This window comes from Gadus chalcogrammus, chromosome 15 (assembly GCF_026213295.1).
Source record: "Gadus chalcogrammus isolate NIFS_2021 chromosome 15, NIFS_Gcha_1.0, whole genome shotgun sequence".
Classification (NCBI taxonomy): Eukaryota; Metazoa; Chordata; class Actinopteri; order Gadiformes; family Gadidae; genus Gadus; species Gadus chalcogrammus.
The window spans coordinates 26,375,877-26,388,641 of record NC_079426.1 but is presented as its reverse complement, the minus strand read 5'-3'; the positions used below and the strand labels follow the sequence as shown (position 1 = coordinate 26,388,641).

The 12,765-nt window shown below is 41.2% G+C and overlaps 1 long non-coding RNA gene across 1 annotated transcript; it reads left to right on the top strand.

Annotated features, from left to right (window-relative positions):
- Positions 1-10,309: 10,309 nt before the first annotated feature.
- Positions 10,310-12,546, top strand: LOC130404699 (uncharacterized). The gene is made up of 3 exons (XR_008904257.1): positions 10,310-10,849; positions 11,102-11,264; positions 11,476-12,546. It is a non-coding gene; the product is annotated as an uncharacterized LOC130404699 (long non-coding RNA).
- Positions 12,547-12,765: the final 219 nt, after the last annotated feature.

The window sequence follows — 12,765 nt, the reverse complement described above, 5'->3', positions numbered from 1 at the left end:
ACAAACTTGTACCATGTACGTTCTGCAACGTTACCAAGTAAAACACGACAATTTACCCAGTAATTAAGGCAAGGCAAGGCAAGGCAAGGCAAGGCAAGGCAACTTTATTTATATAGCACTTTTCATACACAAGGCAGACTCAAAGTGCTTCACATATAAACATTGTCATACAATAAAATAAAATAATAATAGATAAGTAAAAGAAAAACATATGCAAAAAAATGGGTAAATTAAAAAGGCATTTTAGTCAACATAGCACAAACAAAAAACTCTAGCGATTCATGTAACCTCACCAGTGAATTCAATACAAATACGGTTTCACTGTACTGTACTGTAAAAGGAAGCCTCGTTTGTTTCCATGGTATTACCAGGTTCTTACCATATAATTTGTAATACATTATCCCCTTTTCAATGCAGTCAACACAAACTTGTACCATGTACGTTCTGCGACGTTACCAAGTAAAACACGACAATTTACCCAGTAATTAAGCTGAAACTGTACTGTAAAAGGAAGCCTTGTTTGTTTCCATGGTATTACCAGGTTCTTACCATATAATTTGTAATACATTATTCCCTTTTCCATGCAGTCAACACAAACTTGTACCATGTACGTTCTGCGACGTTACCAAGTAAAACACGACAATTTACCCAGTAATTAAGCTGAAACTGTACTGTAAAAGGAAGCCTTGTTTGTTTCCATGGTATTACCAGGTTCTTACCATATAATTTTTAATACATTATTCCCTTTTCAATGCAGTCAACACAAACTTGTACCATGTACGTTCTGCGACGTTACCAAGTAAAACACGACAATTTACCCAGTAATTAAGCTGAAACTGTACTGTAAAAGGAAGCCTTGTTTGTTTCCATGGTATTACCAGGTTCTTACCATATAATTTGTAATACATTATTCCCTTTTCCATGCAGTCAACACAAACTTGTACCATGTACGTTCTGCGACGTTACCAAGTAAAACACAACAATTTACCCAGTAATTAAGCTGAAACTGTACTGTAAAAGGAAGCCTCGTTTTTTTCCATGGTATTACCAGGTTCTTACCATATAATTTGTAATACATTATTCCCTTTTCCATGCAGTCAACACAAACTTGTACCATGTACGTTCTGCGACGTTACCAAGTAAAACACGACAATTTACCCAGTAATTAAGCTGAAACTGTACTGTAAAAGGAAGCCTTGTTTGTTTCCATGGTATTACCAGGTTCTTACCATATAATTTGTAATACATTATTCCCTTTTCCATGCAGTCAACACAAACTTGTACCATGTACGTTCTGCGACGTTACCAAGTAAAACACGACAATTTAGCCAGTAAGTAAGCTGAAACTGTACTGTAAAAGGAAGCCTTGTTTGTTTCCATGGTATTACCAGGCTCTTACCATATAAGTTGTAACTGGTTATTCCCTTTTCCATGCAATCAACACAAACCATATATGGAGAGAGGAGAGAGAGAGGAGAGAGAGAGGTCATGTTTCCCGAACCTCCGCTGGGCATTGGAAAGAACTACTTAATTCATCGTTCATTTCTACTTTATCTTATTTTATTTACCTAACAGTATATAGTTTGTTTCCGTCGTCCTCAATCGCTCGATTCAACAATACATTTTGGCACTTTTTACTCCCGGATCAGACCGCAGAAAAAGCCTTGGACTTTCCTATCACCAACATGCCTCTGTATTCGGATATCTCAGGCACGGAGACTGGGAAATGCACAGACTGCACCAAAATGCAACAGAGGGTGGCTTTAATTGAAACGAGACTAGCAGCAGTAGAAAAATGCAAAGGACTATCACAGGATACAGTGCCGATGGGTGAGTTTGCTGAGCTCACTCAGATACAGCAAGATGATCAAAGCTACACTGTATCCTTCCCGAAGCTGGACAAGAGAGAGACAGTTCCAGCTGCGTCTCACTGGAACAGAGTCGGCGCTAAGCCAAAGCAACATACCAAAGTGAATCAACAAGTTCACTCAACACCAAATGCTAAGCTACCCAAAGCTAAAGTTATCAGCCCGATTAGCCCGTCACTCAAATCAACCCTGCCACTGAAGAACCGGTTCCTGCCACTTCAAGAGTCCACAAACGCGCCTGCCACCGATGCACCCCTGAGCCCCGAGATGCGTCCGGACGGACAGTGTGGACAGAGACGGAACAACCAGCCGCCACGGAGGCGGGCTGCGCATGTGTCTGCCACCGTCCAACAAGGGCCCATCTCAGAGAAAGCAGATGAACCAGACACTCTGATTATAGGAGACTCAACTATCAAGGATATAACCGGTAAGAAGATCAAAACATGCATCTTCCCATATGGAAAGGTTAGTAATATCAACCATAAACTAGCCAAAATCATATTGGAAAACCCCAAAATCTCACAGATTATTGTGCATGCAGGATTTAATGATATTCAAAGAGAACAGTCAGAACTTCTGAAGAGGGATTACACTGATCTATTGGATACACTGGACAAAATACACATCAAGTCTTCCATCAGTGGACCCATACCAACAGTTGACAGGGGAATAAACAGATTCAGTCGTCTACTTGCACTGAATACATGGCTTTCCAGAGTCTGCAATGAAAGAGGAAGGGACTTTATTGACAATTTCAACTTATTCTGGGGGCGCAAATATCTTTTCAGAGCAGATGGCCTACACCCAAACAGGTTAGGCTCAAAACTGTTGAGGGACAATCTTCTCTTCTCGCTTTACGCACAGGCCACAATCTTGCCATGGTCTGACGCACAGGCCACAATCAGAGCACAGGTTGAGAAGAAGCGAGACTACAGCCTCCCCCACACAACTACTCTGCCACTATCTGACACACAGATAGCAGACAGCCCACAGACCTTGAAGAGAGACAACAGCCCGCCCAACGCCATCAACACTGTGCCCTCCCCCATCGCTGATGCTGGCTTGGCGAGGAACGGCCACCCCCCTCCTCTGCACTCCCCCATCGACGATGACCTCCAGCCTCATCTCTCCCATAGCCACAACAACAACTCCAGCTGGGATAGAGTCTCCGATGTCTCCCTTTGCGATTTTCCAGCCGAATTTAAGAAACTGGAATATGCTGGCATCAAACTTGCATCTGTGTCAATGATAGCATCGCCACGTCATGGCCGCAGGCTGCTATCACCCAGGAGGATGGCGCCCCACCCCCACCACCGTACTGATAGTAGTCCTGAGTATTACTGAGACAAAAAAGGGTTCAGCCGTAGACACAGTATAAAGGAAGTTTCTCATAATCTGCTGAACCCAAGGTTGCCTACGTCAAAGCAGGGCAACTTTCACATTCATGCTGTAACCACTAAGAGAGTAAACAAAGGGAAACTTAGACACACTGCTAACCTCACAAATCTCATATCTATTGCCTCCAAACCAAAAACAACCTTAAAGCCTATCAACAGCACCATCAGGATGGCTCTACTTAATGTGAGGTCTCTTAATAACAAATCATTTTTAGTTAATGATTTTATTAACACTTCCAAACTGGATTTTATGTTTTTAACTGAATCATGGCTGGAACAAAATAACAGTGCAACCGTTCTGATAGAGACAGCTCCTCCCGACTATAACTTTTTTGATGCATGTAGATCTGGAAAAAGAGGTGGAGGGGTTGCTGCTATATTTAAAAATGTATTTCAGGGGAAACAGATGTTATTTGGTGATTTTCCATCGTTCGAATACCTTAGTGCTGTATTGAAATGCTCCCCCAGAGTTATCCTATTAATTATTTACAGGCCACCCACATATTCTGCAAATTTTTTCGATGAATTCACAGAATTATTGTCTAGCATCTCCACAGAATTTGAATGTCTAGTTATAACTGGTGACTTCAATTTTCATACTGATGATTTGAATGACAAATGTGCAAAAAAACTTTTTACCATTTTGGACACATTTGAACTGTCTCAACATGTGAAAGAGGCTACTCATTGTAAGGGGCACACTCTAGACCTGGTTATCACAAAGGGCCTCAATGTTTCTGATCTCTCTGTGACTGATCCTTCCTTGTCTGACCACTTTTGTGTTTTCTTTAACATATCTTTTATTCCCGACATACAGAAAAAATCAAACACTGTCAAAAAACGGTATATCAATGAAGATTCTAATGTACTTTTTAAAAAGGCCATCTCCTTGCTACCACCTCTAAACCCATGTTCTGCTGATGATCTTGTAGAAAACTTTAATTTGAAAATTTTGAAAGTCATAGATGTCATTGCACCTTATAAGGTTAAAACGATTTCTGGAAAGCAAAAGGCACCCTGGAGAAAAGCTGCTTCTGCAACAGCACAGAAAAAGGAATGCAGGAAGGTTGAACGCATCTGGCGTAAAACAAAACTTCATATTCACCATGATATCTATAAAGAGAGCCTCCGTGCCTACAATTTAGACTTAAAAAATGCTAGAGAAACATTTTTCTCCAATATCATTAAAACCAACACTAATAATGCAAAAACCCTATTTGCAACTGTTGACAGACTGACCAACCCCCCAATAGAAATTCCACCTGATCTCCATTCCACGCAGAAATGCAATGAGTTTGCAGCTTTTTATATTGATAAAATTGAAGGTATCAGACGAGCCATCAATATCTCCACGTCAAACAAAAATGTTGGACTACCACCCTGTTCAGGCAAAAATTACGTGGCAAGGATGGCATGCTTTAATGTTATAGACTCTCAAAATCTTGTGGAAACTGTGACACAACTAAAGCCATCCACCTGTTGCCTTGATACTATACCTACCAACCTCTTTAAGAATGTTTTCGACTGCCTAGCAGTAGACATATTGCAGATAGTTAACAACTCTCTCCAGTCAGGCAAGTTCCCAAAAGCTTTGAAAACTGCAGTTATTAAACCCCTTTTAAAAAAGCGGATCCTTGATGCCTCTATTATTAACAACTACAGACCAATATCAAATCTACCCTTCATAAGTAAAATCATTGAGAAAGTTGTCCTCCAGCAACTAAATCACTTCCTGGCATCAACTGGTTGCTATGACACCTTCCAATCAGGATTTCGACCCCTGCACAGCACTGAGACCGCCCTTATTAAAGTTGTAAACGACATCCGTCTTAACACAGACTCTGGCAAAACCTCAATACTAATGCTACTTGACCTCAGTGCTGCATTCGACACTGTAGACCATACATTACTTCTGGAAAGGTTAGAAAACTGGGTGGGGCTTTCAGGCACTGTCTTAAATTGGTTCAGGTCCTACCTACAAAATAGGAACTACTTTGTTTCCATTGGCGACTTTGTATCAGAATCAACCAATGTGACATGTGGAGTCCCACAAGGTTCGATCTTAGGACCCTCTTTATTCAACATCTACATGCTCCCACTAGGGCAAATCATGCAAAATAACAATATTGACCATCATTGCTATGCTGATGACACGCAAATCTATGTATCGCTATCACCAAATGACTATCGGCCCATAGATCTCCTGTGCCAGTGCATTGAGCAAGTGAAGGAATGGATGTGCCGAAATTTCCTTCAACTAAATGAGGACAAAACAGAGATAATTGTATTTGGTTCTAAAACGGAAAGGCTTAAAGTAACCCAACACCTTCACTCTCTGTCCCTGAAAACCTCAATCAAAGCCAGAAATCTAGGGGTTATCATGGATTCAGATTTACATTTTGACAGTCACATCAAATCAGTTACAAAATCGGCATATTATCACCTTAAAAATATAGCAAGACTTAGAGGGCTCATGTCCACCGAAGACTTACAAAAACTTGTACATGCCTTTATCACTAGTAAGCTTGATTACTGCAATGGTCTCCTCACAGGTCTCCCAAAACAAACTCTGAGGAAGCTTCAGCTTGTTCAGAATGCTGCTGCTAGAGTTCTAACAAAGACCAAAAAATTTGATCATATTACACCAATTCTGAAATCGTTACATTGGCTTCCTGTAGGTCAGAGAATTGATTTTAAAATCATGTTGCTAACCTATAAATCCCTACATGGTTTAGGCCCAAAATACTTAACTGATATGCTTCCACTACATCAGCCTTCTAGACCACTAAGATCCTCTGAGACCAATCTGTTAATTATCCCCAGAGTAAACACAAAACATGGGAAAGCAGGATTTAGTTACTATGCAACAAATAGCTGGAATAAACTCCCAGAGGATTTAAGACTTGCCCCAACTCTGAGCACCTTTAAAACAAGACTGAAGACTTTTATGTTTGCTATAGCTTTCTGCTAAAATCTTAAATACATTGCACTTTCTAAAAAGCTTTTTTAACTTTGCCTTTATTTTCTATTTTAATACTAAAATGCCTTTTTCTATTCTACCCATTTCTTTGCATATGTTTTTCTTTTACTTATCTATTATTTTATTTTATTGTATGACAATGTTTATATGTGAAGCACTTTGAGTCTGCCTTGTGTATGAAAAGTGCTATATAAATAAAGTTGCCTTGCCTTGCCTTGCCTATATGTTCTGCAACATCGTTCACCAGTAGTTAAGCACTCTAATTGTTGTTATAAAACCCCAAACCACTGTTGATGAAAGACATATTAAAATTAAACAAAATCAAAGGCTTATCTGTCAAACAATGCATATCTCACAAACAGGCACTGAACACTGAAGAAATCGGACAAAAGAAAGAGCCGTCCACATCAACTCAATTTAAATGTTACTGATGGTGTTTTCATAAAACACATGACAGTGTTATGGCAAGTGACCACAAGGAAGACTGCTTCAACCTCTACAATTTGAATAAGTGGTGAATGCCATGCAGCAATCTGCCTATGGGAGCATCTTTGTGGTCATTCGCAAACCAATGAGTCCACTCGATGAATGAGAGATGACTCTTTAGTGTCTTCTCTGTGAGGTATCCCTGCAGTCTCCACATCTGGGATTTGAAGGCTGACCAAGACCTGACCAGGTACCTCCAAATCTCCCCTTCAAGAATCAGAAGACAAGAAAATAAACATTAGGACTGTCAATTAATGAACATTTCTAGAACATGTAGAACTCAAGGATTATTTTGTTTATCAGTTAAGAAAGGATGCTGGTCCTCTGGCCATTGTGTTTGGTCATATTGAAAAGAGAAAAAGGCATAGCCATAAATACAGTTAATAGGACGGGAGGGGACAGGCTGTTAGCTCCGGTTAGCCCTTTAGCATCGAGCTAGCGGAGCTTCTGTCATTCAAATAACTCGGACATGTTGTTTAAAACCTATAACACCCAATTCATTAAAATATCCGGATTTAATCGGGCTCTCTCCCATAAGTACAGTTAATAGGACGGGAAGAGACAGGCTCTCTTAGCCCCGGTTAGCGCGATGCTAAAGAGCAGCTCTACCGGAGCATGCCACCTCAACAGGTGCAAGTTAGCCTCCGGTTTGATATCTGCCGGATATTCGGTTTACCACCCAATCGGATTCATCAACATAAGTGCAATACATTACGGGCTTAGTATGTTGAGGACGGTTTAGGACACCGTATCGCGAAAAATCACAAACACATGTTGTCGCCATCAATGTCTGTGCAACAACGTAATTTACGTTCTGGCTGCTACTTGTTTTAGGGACCGTCAACAAATTACACTCACCGACTGTTGGCAGAGACGTTACCATGGAATTGTTTCAGGAAATTAATCACACAAATATATTGCAATATAGTTAATCATAATGCAGTTAATAGTTTAATATTCGACAAAAATCTACCAAACTATATTTGAAATTATTAATTGCATCCCGTTTAACAATAATGCAATATATTAGCAAAGTTACCTGCAGTAAGTAGCAGCCCACCATTGGCAACTACTACTACAATCAGGTGACAAAATGTATTATTTAGTGATTTTTATGTTATTTTATATGATTTATTTCCAGAAACAATTCCATGGTAACGTCTCTGCCACCAGTCGGTGAGTGTAACTTGTTGACGGTCCCTAAAACAGGTAGCAGCCATGGAAGAGAACGTAAATGACGTTGATGCAGACATCGATGGCGACAACATGTGTTTGTGATTTTTCGCGATACGGTGTCCTAAACCGTCCTCAACATACTAAGCCCGTGATGTATTGCACTTATGTTGATGAATCCGATTGGGTGGTAAACCGAATATCAAACCGGAGGCTATCTTGCACCTGTTGAGGTGGCATTCTCCGGTAGAGCTGCTCTTCAGCATCGCGCTAACCGGGGCTAACAGAGCCTGTCTCTTCCCGTCCTATTAACTGTACTTATGGGAGAGAGCCCGATTAAATCTGGATATTTTAATAAATTGGGTGTTATAGGTTTTAAACAACATGTCAGAGTTATTTGAATGACAGAAGCTCCGCTAGCTCGATGCTAAAGGGCTAACCGGAGCTAACTGCCTGTCCCCTCCCGTCCTATTAACTGTATTTATGGCTATGCCTTTTTCTCTTTTCAATATGACCAAACACAATGGCCAGAGTTCCAGCATCCTTTCTTAACTGATAAACAAAATAATCCTTGAGTTCTACATGTTCTAGAAATGTTAATTAATTGACAGTCCTAATGTTTATTTTCTTGTCTTCTGATTCTTGAAGGGGAGATTTGGAGGTACCTGGTCAGGTCTTGGTCAGCCTTCAAATCCCAGATGTGGAGACTGCAGGGATACCTCACAGAAAAGACACTAAAGAGTCATCTCTCATTCATCGAGTGGACTCATTGGTTTGCGAATGACCACAAAGATGCTCCCATAGGCAGATTGCTGCATGGCATTCACCACTTGTTCAAATTGTAGCGGTTGAAGCAGTCTTCCTTGTGGTCACTTGCCATAACACTGTCATGTGTTTTATGAAAACACCATCAGTAACATTTAAATTGAGTTGATGTGGACGGCTCTTTTTTTTGTCCGATTTCTTCAGTGTTCAGTGAGATATATATGTTTGTGAGATATGCATTGTTTGAAAGATAAGCCTTTGATTTTGTTTAATTTTAATATGTCTTTCATCAACAGTGGTTTGGGGTTTTATAACAACAATTAAAGTGCTTAACTACTGGTGAACGATGTTGCAGAACATATATGGTTTGTGTTGATTGCATGGAAAAGGGAATAACCAGTTACAACTTATATGGTAAGAGCCTGGTAATACCATGGAAACAAACAAGGCTTCCTTTTACAGTACAGTTTCAGCTTACTTACTGGGTAAATTGTCGTGTTTTACTTGGTAACGTCGCAGAACGTACATGGTACAAGTTTGTGTTGACTGCATGGAAAAGGGAATAATGTATTACAAATTATATGGTAAGAACCTGGTAATACCATGGAAACAAACGAGGCTTCCTTTTACAGTACAGTTTCAGCTTAATTACTGGGTAAATTGTCGTGTTTTACTTGGTAACGTCGCAGAACGTACATGGTACAAGTTTGTGTTGACTGCATGGATAATGGAATGTATCTATTATAAATTATATGGTAAGAACCTGGTAATACCATGGAAACAAACGGCTTTGTACCCAGTATTTAAGAAGATGTACCATAACACTAGAGGAAAACTGTTCCTGCAGAGGTTGTTACCAGGTAAGTAATTCCATAGTGGTAAATCGAATAAACCCTTTCTAAATGGGTGTAGCTACGAATAATAACTAAGAAAAAGTATTTTATTGGAAAGTACTATGCTAATTTCTAGATAGTACATCATTAAATTTGGGCTGTTACCAACATAAACCTTGGATAATAGGTGTTTCAAAGAATTGGTTGCCTAATTTCCTAGGAAGTACACAATATCTGAGTTATTACCAACCTAAAACAGTTACAACTACACACTACTTAGTTGAGTTGATGGGTAATAGTGGAGGTTTTACTTGGTACATCAGCTGTAATTCCTCTGTATTTACCTTCTTATTACCAGTGGTAATTACACAGTAATACACTATAATTTACCGGATAATTCCTCTGTATTTACCTTCTTATTACCAGTGGTAATTACCCAGTAGTACACTATGATTTACCATGTATTTACCGGGTAACTACCTCTGTATTTACCTTCTTATTACCAGTGGTAATTACCCAGTAATACACTATAATTTACCATGTATGTACCGGGTAAATACCTAGTAATTAGGGGACTGTAAAAGGAAGGGTTACCCATAATTTAATGTAGCCGTTGTTATTTTGGATGCGTTACAATCATGGATGAAAAGTAGGCCTACCCAGCAAAATATTTAATAGCCCAGCTCCCACTCATAGCCTAACCCAGGCCTAATAGTTAGTTAGTTAATCAGTCTATAATGTTAAGGGAATTGTGCTGTAGGCCTACATTTACAGTATTTCCGCTGCAAACTAGTGAAGACCCATGGACAGTATAGTAGGCTAAATATTTGTATTCTTTGTCACACAGGTGACACAGGTAGTGTGTACTCCCGTCGGTGCAAGCCTCATGCGACCACTTATAGCAAAAATCACACTGGACCCAAGGTGGGGGTGACTCCATCAGTGGGCCAGGTGATGGTGGGAGGAGCAGCTGAGGTGGCACCTGGGGTGACTCCAGCAAGGGGGGCGGCATCAGGAGCGGGCGAGAAGAGCCTCTTCTTGGGAGCCCGAGAGGAGCTGCTTCAGAGTTCGGGGTGTCGTAAGTATAGCAGTTGTCCTGAAAACATTAAATTGGACATTTTAATGCTAATTTAATTACTTTAAATGTGGTAGGTCTACATGACTGTAGACAAAGGAAGGCCAGACAAGATATGAGATGCAAGAGTAACTCCAAATGCCTCTTTCTCCCTCTTCTCTTTGTAATCTTTCTAGGCCCGGCCTTGGGGTAAGACCGGACGATGTCCAGGCTGAATTCGAGAGCATCTTCCTCAGGCCAGACAGCTTCGTCAGGCCCGGCAGCTAGTCCAGGTACCTCCATGCCTGCCAAAGGACACATTTAAAAAATACACTTTTAAATAAAAAAATGTTTATATACCCACCCTCCTGATCCTTGTTAAATACCCTGATGTGAGAGTTGTAGCCTGGTGGTCTAGCAGCTACTCTGCCGTCCACTAACCTATGGACTTTTTTTATGAACTTTGACTTATGGGACTATCTACTTATGTATTATGAACTCTGTTTAATCCTCTGTTGCTTCTGATGAACTGTTCCTACCTGAAGTGGCACCTGGAGAAGCGCTGACCTCGTCACCCGAAGCCTGGGGAGGAGGACGGTCTGGAATAGGATCCGGTGAAGTCCTTTTCCTCAAACGCGGAGGGTTTAAAAGGCCAGATCCCTTGAATAGAGAACCCGGAGGTGATGTTCTTCACTGTTGCAGCCTCTGGTAAGGCTTCAGCAACGGCTTCAGCTTCAGCAATCGAGATGTTGATCCCTTGGTGGCTCCTCATCCACCTGTCCGCCGCACTTTTTACGTACCCCTTTAGGGGGCCGAAGACACTAATGTTCATTGGCTGCAACCTGCAGGTGCAGTGGGGAGGGAATGACAGCAGCACTAAGCCATTGGCTCTGCAGTAATCGATTGCTGCAATTGACAGGTGGGACGGGTGATTGTCCAGCAGGCGGAGCAGCTTCGACTCCTTGGACACGGGTGTGACTGGTGAAGTGGGCCAGGTACAGGAGGAAGTCTGGCTCCTTCCTCCAGCCAGTTGGGTTGGCGGTGCCAGCACAGCCAACGGGTCCACCCCTCAGGAAGTGGTCTTCGAACCGCTTACGGGGGAAGATAAAGAATGGCGGAACAAGGTCGCCCTGAGCATTGCATGCCAGGGCAACTGTGACCAGGGTCCCCCTCTCCGCTGAGGTCACTGACCCGACCCGACCTGCTTCTGCCCCATCTGGGCGACGACACGGTCTGGCACCTGGACAGTGGTGACCCCTGTAAATAGTTTGGTGAGCATAGTTGTGTATATATATATAGTTATGTGCATATAGTTGTTAGCATTGTTTCTATTTAGATATCTAGTTACGTGTATATCGTTTTTTTTCAAATTTTTATGGTTGTGAGCATAGTTTATTTTTATAAATGTAGTTATGTGTTTATAGTTGTGTTTTATATTAATATAGTTCATATTAAATACAGGTTTCATTAATGTTCCAAATATCCTTGGCCTGGAACTGGTGCCGGTCCAGCACCGTCTTTCAATTTTGGTAGAACAAGTTGACATTGTTTTGATTGAAGCTGGACAACCGTTGTTGGCTAGTGGCCTCTGGACGCCAAAGGGGGAGGCTGCTACTGCGCTCCATGAAGGAGGTGATCCAGTCCTTCCTCGACCAGGATGCAGGGAATGGGCAGCTGTAATGCACGGGGTCGTAAAAAGTTGATGTACATTTGTGTGTTTATGTTTATGTTATTTCTTCATATTTATTAATTAAACTATGTGCATAGCATACATGTGTGCCTGTCCAAAAATGTATGTAGCCCTTTTCTCATAACTGACCTCATTAGGGGTGAGCCCAAAATAAATGGCTTCACTGCTCTCCTCTGCCCTCCCCTTGAGGTAGCGTGACAACGCGACATGATGTTGTCGCGTTGCAGGAACCAGCCCACGGGAGGTGGTTCTCCTTCTGACGTGTGGCATTTTTCTCTCAGTAAACTCTTGATGCATGTGATAAACACGTTTTGTTCATTCAAAATATGTTATTAATTCAAAGCAGTAGTTAATCATTGTAAAACATTTATTAATTCTGTAATTAATACAGGTATTGATTGTGCAATGTGCGCGCAATTACGCATGGTGATGTGCGGGACGTTTGAAACAAGTGTTTCAATCGTCCCGACAGCGACTACTGACACTTAAATCTTTTTTACCTCTAAACTTCAAAACTCT